This window comes from Microcebus murinus, chromosome 7, assembly GCF_040939455.1.
Source record: "Microcebus murinus isolate Inina chromosome 7, M.murinus_Inina_mat1.0, whole genome shotgun sequence".
NCBI classification, from domain to species: domain Eukaryota; kingdom Metazoa; phylum Chordata; class Mammalia; order Primates; family Cheirogaleidae; genus Microcebus; species Microcebus murinus.
The window spans coordinates 17,900,276-17,916,620 of record NC_134110.1 but is presented as its reverse complement, the minus strand read 5'-3'; the positions used below and the strand labels follow the sequence as shown (position 1 = coordinate 17,916,620).

The following is a 16,345-nucleotide window of genomic DNA, read 5'->3' as shown; positions in this document are numbered from 1 at the left end:
CAAACCTTCTGAATAAACATCCTTTGTTGAGAATGACTTAATACAATGCCATTCTGCCTTACATGGTAATGAAATGATGGGATTTTTCTTTCTTTCTTTCTTTTTTTTTTTTTTTTTTTTGAGAGAACACATCTAGGGAGCAACATGCATCTGCATTTTTAGCAGATGGTTGCTGTACTTTCACCACACCACCACTAGATTTCCATGGATCATGCATAAGAAAACTGTGCTTTCACTTAGTTTATAAGACATGCAAAAATGACAAGGCCATTCTGTTGCTATGTTATTTTCAAAGGAAATGAACTTGGAAAATGTATCTTTCACCAAACTTTAAATCCATGTACAAAATGTAGTATTTTATAAACTATATAGAAAATATAGAAATACCAAAAAAACTTTAAAAAAACCAAACAACAAAACCAAGAAGCAAGAGACCTGGTTTCTGCATTGGTAACTGCAGGATGGCGTCTGTAGTAGGTTGTATGGTGTGGTCCCCAGTGAGGGATGTCCTAATCCCTGGAACCTGTGAAGGCGACCTTATTGGAAAAAGGGTCTCTATCGATGCAAGTTAAGGATTTGGGGTTGAGGAGATGATTCTAGGATGGGCCTACATCCAATGATAAGTATCTTCATAAGAGTGAGGCAGAGGAAGATTTTTTAAAGACAGAAGAGGACAGGGCGATATGAATACAGAGGCAAGGGCCGGGTGCGGTGGCTCACGCCTGTAACCCTAGCTCTCTGGGAGGCCGAGGCGGGCAGATCGCTCGAGGTCAGGAGTTCGAAACCAGCCTGAGCAAGAGCGAGACCCCGTCTCTACTATAAATAGAAAGAAATTAATTGGCCAACTAATATATATATATACAAAAAATTAGCCGGGCATGGTGGCGAATGCCTGTAGTCCCAGCTACTTGGGAGGCTGAGGCAGGAGGATTGCTTGAGCCCAGGAGTTTGAGGTTGCTGTGAGCTAGACTGACGCCACGGCACTCACTCTAGCCTGGGCAATAAAGTGAGACTCTGTCTCAAAAAAAAGAAAAAAAAAAAAAAGACAGAGGCAAGTATTGGAGAGATGGGGCCACATGTCAAGGAACGCCCGGGAATGCCAGGACAGCCCCAGAAACTCAAAGAGACAAGGAACAGATTCTCCCTTAGATCTCCCTGAGGGAGAGCAGCCCTGCCAGATTTTGGACTTCTAGCTTCCAAAACTGTGGGAGAAAAAAGTTCTGCTATTTATTACAGCAGTCACAGGAATCAAATAGACTCCCTTTACCAAGGGATACAATCCACCCACCTGCCAATCAAAGCAGCAGAGTATGAACATCATTACCTTTTAAATTCAGGATAAAAGAGACCTCAAAAATACTAGCTCATGTAACCATGAGACCTCCAAACTGGCTTCAAATCCAGAACAAACAAGATACCACCAAACAGAAAGATATTGTTAAGTAAGAAAAAAAATTTAGCAATAACTAATTCTTAATTCTGTTCAAAAGGAAGCAGTACCACCAAAAAAATAAAATAAAAATTTCTTTAATTGATAAGCATTCTGTAAAGAATGGGCATAAAGTTAGTGAATATAAATTAAATTGATACCTCTACTATATACCAGAAACACTAGTTCACTAGTTTAAAATATAATGGATAAACATACTCCATTCATAAAAGTAATAAAAAATATGAAACATAGTTTCAAGGAGTAACTTTAAGCAACTATACACCCACCTGTATAAAAAAACCAAAAAAAAATCAAAATATTTTATTATTAAGTTTTTATATCTTCAAGAAGACTTGAATAAGTGGGACATATTTATATAAGTTGTCAGGTGGAACACTGAATACTATAAAATACAAGTCAGTCTCCAGATTGCTGATAGGCTGGACACAATGCAAAAAAAATCCTAAATATATTTTTTGAGGGAATTTAGTCAAATGACTCCAAAGTATAACTGGTACAAAAATCTAGTGAGATCCCAACACAAATATAAACATTTGAGGTGATAGATATCCCAACTACCTTGATTTGATCATTATACATTATATACACATACCAAAATATCACATTTACCCCTAAAATATATACAACTATTATATATCAATGAATTTTTTTAAAAAATCTAGTGAGAAAGAAAAGATTTATAAACTATTGGGCATGATGATGACAAGATCTACTAAATATTTTAATGATACTAAATGATATAAAGGCACAATTAGTAAAACATAAGGAAGAACACAGCAAAAAGAAGCAGAATAAGTAACAGAGAAATAAACCTCATCACATAAGAGAATTTAATGTATGGCAAAGCCAGCAACAGGAAAAGGACTATTAAATCAATAAACTTTGTAAGGATAATGGACTAGCAGTTGAGTGCGCTGGGGGCAGGGAAACAATCAGATCTTTATATCACACCATATATGAAAATAAACTACAAATTAACTAAAAGAGTTAAATGTTTAAAATTAAACAACAAATAAACCAGGAGGATATAGAAAAGAAAACTGACCAGATTTGGAGGTAGGGGTGGGGAGGAGGGAGAGAAGGACTTTTAAATGCAATGGAACGAACCAAAAAAGAAAAAGATGGATAAATATTACTATATCAAATTGATAGAGGCTAAAAAATTTAAAAGGCAAATGAAATGAACAAAATAGAAACAGGATTAATATCTGCAATATCTAGTAAGTTTACTTAGAGTGAAAAGGACAAACACTAAGATCCCACAAGAGAAAACAGAAGAAAGGATATTGAAAAAGAGCAAATAAAGAAACCTTATAATTCAAATAAAAAGATAACCCGATTTAAAAATTGGCAAAGTATTTGAATAGACATTTCTCCAAAGAAGTTATACAAATGGCCATTAAGCCCATGAAATGATGCTCAATAGCATTAGTCATTAGGAAAACACAAATCAAAACCTCGAAATACCCCTTCACACCCACTAGGATGGCTATAATCCAAAAGATCAACAAAAAAGATGCAAAGAAACTGAAACTCTCATACATTGCTGGTGAGAATACAGAAATGGTTTTGCTGCTTTGGAGAACGGTTTGACAGTTCTTCAAAATTTTCAACATAGTTATCAGCAATACCACTCCTAGTTATCTCCCCAAGAGAAATGAAAACATACATACATACAAAAACTTATATGGAAACATGAATTCAGAGCAGCATTATTTCATAAGAGCCAAAAAGTGGAAACAACCAAATGTCCATCAATTGATGAATGGATAAATAATATACAGCATATTCACACAATAGAATATTATTCAGTCATAAAAAGGAATGAAGCCAGGGATGGTGGTGCACACCTGTAGTCCCACCTATTTGGGAGGCTGAGGAGAGAGGATCACTTGAGCCCAGGAGTTCGAGGCCAGCCTGGGCAACACAGTGAGACCTCATGTTTAAAAAACAAAAATTAAAAAAGGGAGGAATGAAGTACTGATAGATAATATGACATGGATGAACCTTGAAAACATTATGCTGAATGAAAGTTAGATCAGATACAAAATAAATCAGGTACAGACACAAAAGGCCATACATTGCACTGTTCCATTTAAGTGTTCAGAACAGGCAAATCCATGGAGACAGAAGGCAGCTTGGTGGTTGCCAGAGACTTGGGGTGGGGAGGAGAATAGGGAGTGACTGTTAATGGGCATGAGGGTCTTTTTGGGGTGATGAAAATGTTCTGGAATTATAAAGTTATATTCTTACCTTATACCATGCCAAGAAATAACTTTCCGATGGATTAAAGATTTAAAAAGGGCTGGACATGGTGGCTCATGCCTGTAACCCCGGCACTTTAGAAGGCCGAGGCAGGAGGATCACCTGAGGTCAGAAGTTTGAGACCAGCCTGGGCAACATAGTGAGATCCTGTCTCTACAAAAAAAGTAAAAGGGCCGGGCGCGGTGGCTCACGCCTGTAATCCTAGCACTTTGGGAGGCCGAGGCGGGCGGATTGCTCAAGGTCAGGAGTTCGAAACCAGCCTGAGCGAGACCCCGTCTCTACCAAAAAAAATAGAAATAAATTAATTGACCAACTAAAAATATATATACAAAAAAATTAGCCGGGCATGGTGACGCATGCCTGTAGTCTCAGCTACTCGGGAGGCTGAGGCAGTAGGATCGGATGAGCCCCGGAGATTGAGGTTGCTGTGAGCCAGGCTGACGTCACGGCACTCACTCTAGCCTGGGCAACAAAGTGAGACTCTGTCTCAAAAAAAAAAAAAAAAAAAAAGTAAAAGAAAAGAAAAAAAAAAAACTTAGCCTGGCACAGTGATGCATGCCTATAATCCTAGCTACTGGGGAGGCTGAGGCAGAAGGATCACTTGAGCCCAGGAGTTTGAGGCTGTGGTGAGCTATGATGATGTCACTGCAATTCAGCCTGGGCAACAGAGCAAGACTCTGTCTCTAGAAGAAAAAAAAAATTTAAAAATAAAAAGTAAAGCCACGAAAGAACAGCTGGCCCTCCATATCCATGCATTCTGCATCTGTGGATTCAACCAACATTGGACTGAAAATAGTAAAAAAATAAATAAATAAAAAAAATAAGCCAGAATAGTTGTATCTGTGCCAAATATGTACTGACTTTTTTGCTTGCCGTTGTTCCCTAAGCAATGCAGTATAATAACTAACGACTCACATAGCATTTATATTATATTAGGTATTACAAGTAATCTAGAGATGATTTAAAGTATACAAGAGGATATTTGTAGGTCATATGCAAATCTTCCACCATCTTATATAAGGAACTTAAGCATCTGTGCATTTTGATATCTGTGGGGAGTCCTAGAACAACCCCCCATGGATATCAAGGGAGGACTGTACTATGAGAAACTACAGAATAATATTTCTATAATCTTGGATTGGGGAAAGCCACTCTAAATATGGTGTGGATTAAAGAAATTATAAAAGATGGGTAGACTTAAGCATATAAAAATTACAAACTTCCCCAAGATAAGAGACTTCTTGAATGGATACTGTTTTATTAAAAAGAAAAGGAAGTTTCCATTTACACATCTTAAAAGGCCTATATATTAGATTCCTGCAGGACAGTCTCCCAACTCAACCATTCTGTCTCTTATACCACATGGATCTGCCCTCGGGCTTTGGTCATGATTTTTCTTGCCACATGGACAAGAGAAGCAGAGTGGGCCTTTCTGCAGACAAACGAGAAGAATGAAAGATGCATGCAGAAAGGGCAGACATAAATGATACAGAACTCAGTACTGATGTCATGCCAAGTTACCTTTTTCCAAGGCCAAGACGCATTTCTGCTTTGGGGATTGGAAGACACTCTATTATCCTTGAACTACCCTCTGTGGGTTTCTTCTCTTACTATAAAATATCTTTATTATATTAAAGATAGTACCATTTCTTTGACTCAGTAATTCTGTCTTTCAGAATCTGGAAGTAGCTGCAGGTAGAAATATTAATCCCATGATTATACAGGGAGTCCCTACTATGTGCCAGGTACTATTTAAGGCAACGTGGATACAGATGGCTACTAAAGAATTATAATATTTATAATAACAGAAACCTCTTAGATATATGTCCAATAACCAGGATTGACTGGATTATTTACTCGGCATTACTTACATTAATGATACTTAAGCATTAAAATGCTATTTGTAATAACAAGGAAAAGGATATTATTTTGTTATGTGGGGAAAAAAACATAATATTTACATAGAGTTTAATCATAGCTACACAAAAATATTTTAAACCTATATATAGAACAAAAGGCTGGAAGGGTCAAAATGTTGAAAGTTATTAATTTTGAATGAGACTAAGAGGTAGTATCTTCTGTTGTAGAAAACTTCCTAATTTTCGGCCAGGCGTGGTGGCTCACGCCCGTAATCCTGGCACTCTGGGAGGCTGCAGGAGGATGGCTTGAGCTCAGGAGTTCGCAACCAGCCTGAGCAAGAGCGAGACCCCATCTCTACTATAAATAGAAATAAATTAATTGGCCAACTAATATATATATAGAAAAAATCAGCCAGGCATGGTGGCGCATGCCTGTAGTCCCAGCTACTTGGGAGGCTGAGGCAGGAGGATCGCTTGAGCCCAGGAGTTTGAGGTTGCTGTGAGCTAGGCTGATGCCACAGCACTCACTCTAGCCTGGGCAACAAAGCGAGACTCTGTCTCAAAAAAAAAAAAAAAGAAAAGAAAAGAAAATTTCCTAATTTTCTATAATGAGCAAGCCTACTTTGAAGAATAAAATAAAACAAAGTCACATACCAAGAACAGCTTTAGGGAAACTGAATCAGGAGTCCAAGGCAGCAGAGATAGTTTATCATCCGATTATAAAGAGCATATGGGCAATGACCCCCAAGCAATCCACCAGAACCCATCTGGGTTTTCGGGAGGTAACTAGGGGTAGGGGGTTGGGCTGGAAGAGGTAAATGGGGGTCCAGCTTCCGCCACCTTCTCAGCCTGTCCTCTCAATCACAGGCAGTTTTCCACAAACTCTGAGTTGAAACCGAAAGCAACTTCTTCCTGAGAATGTTTCTTGCCCCTCAGAGAATTCTCTTCATTGAGGCTGTTAGTATCACTTGACTGGAAGGCACTGAACTTTCATCTGTAATTCCTGAATCACCTCTGTGATTTTCAGATCCTTTAGTAACTGGGACTTTTTCGTCAAATGAAGTCTCCCAAGCACACTCAGAATGTACAGCAGAAGAGGGGAGAACAGGAAAAAGGACAACTTGTGCTGCTGTGAGCCCCGAAGGCTCTGAGGACCCCGCTTCAAAGCCACAGGGGCTGTGATGGGAACCTCCACGTTGACTATCAACCTCTCTGCCTTCTTACTTCGGCTGCCTTTATTCATGGGGCAGGAAGGCGCACCCTCTGCCTAGCGTTTCTGGTGGATTGCTTGGGATCAGAGCCCATAGATTCTGCTGCCCCAGCCCTGACCATAACCCAAACTCTGACCTCAGGAGGGAGTCCACCTGTTTCACTGTTTAAATGTTATTGTGCGTCCTCTTTCTGCCCTCCTGTTTCCTGGTTCCAGGCAGCAGGATGTAATTATAGGACACACATTCTGTCCATTCCCTCCTCAGGTAATCCAGAGGTACCCTCAGATTTGCATAGCTACACTTAAAAACCTAGAAGATGCTTCACAATTGCCCTAGGATAACTCAAGGTTTCCCATAAGAGTTAGAACTCTTTGTTTATAAAGTCATGAAGGTTTTTCAAGTCCCCAGTCCTTTTTCACCTCCCAGTCCTATTAAATCTGAATCACAACAGGACAGAAGATGCCACATACAAATTTTAGAAAAGCTGTCAAAAAAAAATTTTTTTTTAATAACTGTTTTATTGAACTAAATTCATATACCACAAAATCCTCCCTTTTATAATGTACAATTCAGTGGTTTTTAGTATATTCTCAGGGTCAGGCAATCACCACCACTAATTCTACATTTTCATGTCCCCATAAAGAACCTCATACCAATCAGTAGTCACTACACTGCCTGCTCCCCAAAGCAACCACTAATCTACTTTCTGTTTCTATGAATTTACCCATTCTGAACATTTTGTATACATAGAATAATACAGTATGTGGCCTTCTGTGACTAGATTCTTTCATTTAGCATAATGTTTTCAACACTCATCTGTATTGCAGCATATATCAATACTTCATGCCTTTTCATGGCTGAACAATATTGTATTATACAGATGTACCACATTTTGTCCATTTTTCAGTTGATGAACATTTGGGTTGTTTCCACTTTTTGACTATTATGAAATAGAGGCATACCTCATTTGATTCCACTTAGCTTTATTGTGCTTTACAGATATTTAGTTTTTTAAATTGAAGGTTTGTGGAAACACTGCATCAAGCAAGTGCCATTTTTCCAACAGCCATGTGATCACTCTGTTGGCACTTGTTAGCAATAAAGTATTATATTTTTTCATTAAGGTATTAATATATACATAGTTTTTCTTATACATATGCTATTGTATACCTAATATACTACATATAGTGTAAACATAACATTTACATGCACTGGGAAACCAAAAACTTTGTGACTTACTTTACTGTGATACTTGCTTTATTGTGATGTCCTGAAACTGAACCTGCAGTATCTGAGGTGTGCCTGTAATGCTGCTATGAACATTCATGAACACATTTCTGTGTGGATATATGTTTTCCATCTTAGGCATATGCCCCCAGGAATGAAATGGCTGGGTCATATGATAACTCTCTGTTTTACACAGAACTGCAAACTGTTGAGGAACTGCAAACTATTTTCCACAGCAGCTGCACTATTTTATATTCGCACCAGCAGGCATGAGGGTTCCAATTTCTCCACATTCTTGCCAACACTTGTTATTATTCATCTTTTTGATTACAACCATCCTAGCAGGTGCGCAGTGGTATTGTGATTCTGATTTGCATTTCCCTGATGCTTAATGATGCTGAGCATCTTTGCATGTGCTTGTTACTCATTTCCATGTTTTCTTTGGAGGTGTGTCCATTCAAATCCTTTGCCATTTTTTAATTGGCTTGTCCTTTTATTGCTGATTTGGAAGAGTTCTTTATAAATTCTGGATGTTAGGCCCTTATCAGATACATGATTTGCAAATATTTTCTCCCACACTGTGGGTTGTTTTTTCACTTTATGAATAATATCCTTTGGAGCACAAACATTTTTAACATGGGTGAAGTCCAATGTATCTATTTTTTCTTGTGTCACTTATGCTTTTGGTATCATATTTTAAGAAACCATTCCTTAATCCAAGGTCATGAAGATTTACTCCTGTGTTTTCATTTTAGAGTCTTACAGTTTTAGCCCTTACATTTAGGTTGATGACCCATTTTGCGTTAATTTTTGCATATGGTATAAGGCAGGGGTCCCAACTTAATTCTCTTGCATGTGGATATACAGTTTTCCCAGCATCATCTGTTGAACTCCAAGTGATTTTGATGTGTACCTCTAGTTAAGAATCACTGAATTCCAGTCTAACACCTTTTTACAGATAAGAACCATTAAAGCCTAGAGAGGTCATGTTAAAATTATTCGGTGTTTGGAATGAAGGAAAATATAGAGAAGCAGAAAACTTGGTTCCTGTTCTTCAGAATTTCTAAGTCTAGTGAGGGAGACAAACATTACAACATGGGATGTTCAGAACCAATCACAGAAATACACAAAGTGGGGTGGGATCGTAGAGAAGGTACTGAGTAAGAAACTGCCTGGTATTTTATGCTAAGATTCACCAGGGAGGAATGTCCTGGGAAGCATAAGTGTGGCAAGATCTTAAGTGGCAAAAAAGGTAGGGGAGTGATCAAAGACAAGGTTGGAGCAAAGTTGGAGGCAAACTGCAGAGGGCCTTGTACGCCAGGCTGAACATCAGGCTGAGTTTGCCCTTCTCAGGTAGGCAACGGGTTTTTACAGCAGGGAAGTGACGCCACCGGATCTGTGCTTTAGAAATGTGATTGTTGGCAATGTGACTGATGGGTCACAGGAGGTGGAGCCTCAAGGAAGGGTTTAGGAGATTCTTGCGACAGTCCACGGCGAGCCTAAGAGTCCTCGGACCACAACCAGTTGTCAGATGCAGCTGGCAGAAGATTGTTTTTAAACATCCTTAGCTTGCATACCTGCTTGGGAAGGAGGCAGAGGCAAGGTCTATCTGGGGTGTCACAACCCCAACATTCCCTCCTTAGGCTTGCCAAGACAGGGGCACCCATTTATATTACCAGCCTGGCCCTGGTAAGCATTTCAGGTTGCAATCTTGCCTAAATTAAGGAGGAGGTGATGGAGAGAGAGAAGAGAACATGTACTCTCAGGATAATTTTAAAAAATGGGCTGGCAGTGACTACTCTTTGGTGGTGGAGAAAACAGGGCAAAGTTAATCTCTGGACTACAGTGTGCCTAACCCACACCCCAGCCCTCAGGAAGATGATAAAGCTTTTGCTGAACTTGCTGCTCTGAACAGCTTGCACTCCTGGCTCATGGCCTCTTAAGGCAATAATAAAAATACATAGTCTTTTTAAAAGTCTCATGAGCTGTATTTGCTTTCCGGTTGAAGCTTTGGAAAATAGACTTTCCAGTTCTCTGGGATGGCAAAGATTCTTATAAACCACAGGCTTCAACTTTCCCAAAGTTGTTTGAGGATGCCAGTGCTAACTGATGATACGGTATTACTTCTGTCTTAAATTGGCATCTCCCAAAAGATTTGTACCTCTCAGGATTACAAAGATGCCCCCTAGTTCCAATATAATATTTTGTTTTGTTTTGAACTTCATTCACCCAAGTCTTTATTCAAAAATGTAAGCTCCTTAAGGAGAGGGACTGTGCATCTCATTTAGTTTAGTAATACAAGAGCTTAACAAGGTTCCTGGCCCTCGGGAGGTGGTTATTACTGAGAATTGTATAGGTTTCCTACTGTCAGCACTGTTAGCTATTTGCTCCTTCCAGCTCTAGTTACCCATAGGCTTCTGCGCCAGGTACAATTCCAAAGGGCTCTTATCCAGCTAAGAGGAGTAAAGGCAGTAGAGGGAGGAACCTGGAAGCTGACCTCTAAGGGTTTCAAGAACGTTTCTGTGGTACCAGTGTTGTGTTTTCCAGTTCCTGCCTTTCTTATCACTATCCCCATATTTTTTATCAGTTAGCTATGCAAGGGTGCTTTCTCTCCTACAAATCCTTTATAGTTGGCATGCTTTTTTCTTGGCTTTACTGGGTACTGCGTGGTGAACATTTGTATGCTATTTACTATTTCTTTTCTTTCTTCTTCTTCTTTTTTTTTTTGATTTACAAACACCTATCTTTCTGTTTGCAAAACGCTTTTCTAAAATTAAAACAAAAGTTAGATAATAAAAGACAGACATTAAGCTAAATTCAGAAAGCTTAAAATAACCTCTTTTTCTCCTTCTCTAGGAGTGACACACAAGCAGGACCCCTCCAACTCGTGATCCAAAGTTTCAAGAACCATGAAAGCTCCTGTGAGCCAAAATCTTCATAATTTGCTTGAGTTGGAAATCTACAAGTGAACTTTAACAGGATAAGGCAATCTGTAACAAGACCAGGAAACCATTCAAGGACAAAAATAGGCTGTTTTTCTTGGTTTTAGCTACACCAATCAACACCAATCCCTCTGATAGGATAAGAAATACTCTTTCAGCAGTTACTGATAGTAGCAAATGCCATGAAGAAACTAACAAAGAGCATGGATTAAAACACCTAAGAGCACAGGGAATGAAGCTAATGATTGTTAATGTAAACTCTGTACTGTTTATTGCACTCCCTCTTATTGAAAGTTTTACCCTGCCAGGTCTGCTGCAACCTCAAAATAATAGTCTTCTCAAAATCAAAGGCTGCTTGTTTTAACTTCAGAGTGACTTGTACGTGGAAGAAAAGCTGCCATATCTGTAAAACCATGGGGGCAGTTAGAACATGAGCATTTTTAGGAGAAGGGCTACCTCTATTCACTGGGTAGGAAGGCCCATCCTTTGCCTTTATTTATAAAAATTATTTTGACAAATAAGTGGATTGAGTTAGTGTGCATAAATAATAAAACATCTGAAACCCTCTCTCGTACATCCAGAAAAGCACTAATATCTATCCTGAGGAGCCCTGGCAGCAAGAAGGGTTAGCAAAGATGTTTATGCTCAAGCAACCTCCACATGCAAGGGCTGAGCTGAACATTATGACGAACAACAAGCAATACATGGATCTGGCCCTCAGGTCCACCAAATCAGGTCCATTAAAAGCTGGCTGGAGAAACAACTCATATAAAGAGGGGTAAATGTGGAAAAGTGAGGAAGTGAGTTAGACAAGCAGAAAAGCTAAAGAAATAGAAGTGGAGTGTTTAAGAGAAACATATACCCAGTCTTTTTCAAAGAAATTCAAATCACCAAGGACTGCGCCAAGAACTGGGGACACAGGCTATTTAAGAGCTTTCTGCCCTTGATTGTAATGAGACAGAAATAAATCTGCAATTAACAATCTCAAAGGCATACTTTCATCATGGGCACTTGGAAGAAAGGAAACAGAGCTGACACAAACTGACATAAACTTTGATGTAAATACAGCTTTAAACATTTTTTCTTTTTCTTTCAGTGATCTGACACCTTCTCCTTTTCAAAAATAGCAGCGTATTAATTCTCTGTTAAATCTTCTCTTCAAAATGTGCGTTTATGTCTGGCATGACTTTACCCCACATCACCTGGTCCTGCCCCCCACATTCCTGTTCCTTCTGGCAACACCCACCCAAATTTCAACACATTTTTCCTCACAAATTCAGCATTAGCTTAAGTCACTAACTATATTTAGAGCTTGCCTTCATCTTTACTGCAATATAAAGGACCGCTGCAATAAAAGATGTGTTTTGTTTATGAAGAGAAAGTGTCCATTTTTTCATCAGTATGGTTAAATACATCATTTCCGTATTTGAACATGGCTTTGGCAGATGCAGGGAGGGATGAAAACTCCACACTGATTGGAAAACAAATAGGCAACATTCTTCATTTTATTATGTGAACTCCCCACACAGTATGTCCTGTGGAATTTGTGTGGGTTCTTATTTACCGTATCACAAAAGCTGCCCTTAGTGTATATTTATGCAGGAAAAAACAGGCTGCTTTTATGTAAGTCAAATGTCACACCAGAAAATAATACCCTGGAATGTCTGGAAAGCATTCCAGTGTTTTTGATACATTGAAAATATAATTTGCCTTTCATAACAACCAATTAACTGAAGGGGTAAGGTATATTTAATAAAAAATGAAGAGGCTTTCTGCTGTGGAAGGAGAACCACAGGCTCCTTCCAGGGGCTGCCACAACCTGGGACAACCAGGAAGACAGCAGGGTGGCCTCAGGTACACAAGGACCCACAAGAGCCACCGTCAAGTGCCGTGAGCACTCAAGGAAAGAAGGACACTCAGATTCAATCTAACCGAATCATCCCTCAGTTCCAGTTTCATTCATGTGGGTGCTCAAAGACCTGTGCTTCTAGTTGCTTCTGTGTTCTCTGTGTTCTGCAGAATCCATTGAACTAGGATCACATTTTTTTCAGATGAATAAGATACATTATGCACTATATACAATGTAAAAGGTGGAAAAAGCAATTTCTGACTGAAGCTGGAACATTCTTGGACAGAAGAAAATCCAACCCATCAAAGTTGAGCAAGACCCAGACCAGACATGCTGTTTGTTTGTTGCCAATATGAGAACTTAATTGTTTAATTGTAAGAGAAAATGGCAAATTTATGAGCAAGAAATCAACTGAAAAAAAATAATTATTTATGGTTCTGATAAAGTCATAACTATCACAAAAGGCAACCAGAGCAAAACTGTAAACTTGTCTATTCAAGCATAAAAGCAGCACCCTGGAGGAAGGCAACCGGCCTCCTGTCTTACTTTCACATCTGGCCTTGCTGGCTCCAACATGGCCCATGTATGCTCATGTGTGTGGTGGGGGGGACAATATTTCTGCATAATTCTCTACTCTCTTTACATTGGCTCCTTGGGTATGTATATTCCCTTGAAGATTGTCTCAGAGTGTAAAAAAATTGTTTTTAAAAACATGTTAAAGAAGAATCAGCAAAGGATTAGAGTAATATCCCCTAATTCCCTCTCTGTAATTTTCCAGGCATTAAAAATAACTGGTCAGTTAGGAGGTTGCTAATTCCTCCCAGTGGTTGTGGAAACGCTTAGGATAAAATACAGAAATAGAGCTCTGGAGGCTTCCTTCCCTTTTTTGGCTTCGTGGCTTCATATAAGATCTATATGGGGGCTCCAATACTGGTCCATGCATATCTGTATGGTACCAAGAGTCCTGCAGGCCAAGGCAAAGCTCGCTGTGATATAAATGAATCAGGAACATCCGACTCTCCCATCAATCCCCAAGCCAAGCACAGCGTCCAGCACATAACAACATACAATAAACACTTATGTATCTGCTGAAAAACTGTTAAAAGAAAAAAAAATAAACACTTATGGAAAGGAAGAAAGTAAAAGAAAAAATAAATCAAGACAATGAAACGGCTAGATGATGACTGACATTGGGTTCCTAGTAGTTCTTGAGAAAATGAACACCCTAAGCAAAACAGCCCAAACTTAAGTTTTTTCAAATTTTCTTTACAGGTTTGTTCTGGGGACACAGAGAAAGATTTTGCTGCTGCTAACAAAGTTTGCAAAAACTTTGAAAAGAAAGGTTTTTACCACAGGCAAAATCTAAAAAGAAGAGTAAAGAGTAGAAACTAGCCCTAGCAGATAATAAAGATTCACATACTAAAACAGTTTGGAATTGGAGAAGAAATACACAAGACAGATAAATGGATTACCATAAAGAATTAAAAATATGTAAGGGAATTTAATTTACTATAAGGGTATACAATAAAGGTATATTATATTACTATAAAGGCAACATTTCAAGACAAGAGATTACTCAATAAATGTGTTGAATGCAACAAGGTAGCTATCTGGAAAAAAATAAATAAAGCCAGATTCCTATCTCATTCCTTATACCAAAATTAATTTCAGATGGATCAAATTTTCTAAATGTAAAGATAAAGCTATAAGAGTAAGTGTGGGGTGAAGAGTGAATATGTGACTGAATTCAAAGGGGGATGGTCTCTTTCTATGCAGGATACAACAATCAAACTCAAACAGCAAACAGGAAAAATATTTGCAACACAGTAATACAAAGAGGGCTGACTTCCTTAATTTGGAGGGATACTGTTTATTTTACCCATTACATTGGCAAAACTCTGGGGAGGGCCTGGGAAAAGACTGATGGAGGTACTGTTGAAGGGAGTGTGTATTAGATGTAACATTTCTGGGAGATCTGGCAACACTTATCATCGAAATTTAGAAAACATGTATCTCAGCAATCCCTGAGCCACAAAGAATTTACCCTACACTCCCACAATCTAAGGTCAATGTTCCAGAAGAAACAGTGTTATCCCTGGTTCATCATTCATATTATAGTCAAAGTCAAACCTCACATCCCACAATGTGACTGTTCAGGTGACCAGTGATCCCTTCGAAGCCAATTCAAATAGGCGCATCACAGACATTGCATCATTATGAAGCTCATGGTCTTGTACCGTTCGCCACTTGCTGACGTATGTATGACTCCTCATTACTCCAGCACCTTGAAGACAGGATCACACCCTTTCATCTTTCTAATATAATATTTATATAGCCCAGAGCAGGTGCTCAAAACGACATTAGTTAAAAGAATGAATGAATGAGTGAACGAATGTGTAACTGAGATAAACCAGCTAACTGGAAGTACTAGTGGCCAGCTTAGAGACAGGAGGGGAACATAGGTGAAAGGTTAAAATAGAAGAGAAGGAGATAAAAGGATTTAGGATAGCTTTCTAATACACTTAAGGTTAGTCTTGAATGTAGAAACTCTTTATAGTAAGTATGCAAAAGTCTCTTGTAATACATACAGCGGCATCAATAGACAATAATGAATCTCAGGAATTTAGCAGGTTGGGTTAAATTTGATGAAACCAAAAACTCCTCAGCTTGGAAACTAGCTTGTTAAATAACAATGTTCCTGTAAACAGGCAGGCTAGATTTATTGTGCCCCTGGGAAATTCTCTGGAATGAACACAGAAAATGCTTCTGTTGATTAGCCTTTTTAGCTTGCGGCTGAGTGTTGACCTAAAAGGGAAAGCCTTGCCCTCCAGATTTTACATAACGTGCCCTTATCAATTCCTGTCAGGAGAACTGTCCCTGCAGGGATGTTAGGAAGACTAACGATCTGGCCTCAGTAAAACATCCTGTGCTCCCAAGAGCCTGCTGCAAAACAGAAGCTGATCTCTTACACCTGCTCGAGGACTAGAGAGAAACATTTTAAACGAAGGGCAAATGCAAAGAGAAGGGTAAAGAAGGACAAGGGATATTAATAAAGCTAACAAGTTTATTGAATGATAGGTTCAGACAAAGAGAGGAAACCAAGGCCAGGCATGTGTGATAACTGGCCCAAGGTCACCAGAGAACTCTTGGCCAGCCCCAGAGTACCGAGGGCTTCCCTCCTCCAGCCACCTCCTCCACGCTAGCTTGAGAAGCGGGGAGAAGGCATTTCCCAGAGGCCAACTCTGAATACTGTGCTGTGTTTTTGCTGGACAAAGGAAAGGAAAGATACTCCTCTAAAGGAGACACTGAACACTCATTTGGAGCTGGTAACAGAGGCCTCTGTCAGCAACTCAAGGCTCACTTAACCAATTTTTGGGTTATTTCCCATACAGTTCTACAAACGTACACAAAACACAAAACGAGATCACAAGACAGAGACCGCAAAGATTGTGAGCATCCTAGTAAAATGAGAAGTTTAATAAATGCTAAAGAAGTATAAAATGTGAAAATGTACATAGTCCGTTTTTCTGGCTGTGGTA

General features: G+C 39.1%; 1 protein-coding gene across 10 annotated transcripts in view; it reads right to left on the bottom strand.

Annotated features, from left to right (window-relative positions):
• Window positions 1-16,345, bottom strand: part of TJP1 (tight junction protein 1) — a 227,886-nt gene that overhangs the window by 124,048 nt on the left and 87,493 nt on the right. The window contains exon 1 of one of the 10 annotated variants that reach the window (XM_076004824.1): window positions 6,232-7,960. The exons of the other annotated variants lie outside the window; for them this stretch is intronic. The gene's annotated coding sequence lies outside the window, so the exon portion shown is untranslated. Of the gene's footprint in view, window positions 1-6,231; window positions 7,961-16,345 lie in introns of those variants that run through there. 10 annotated transcript variants of the gene reach the window in all.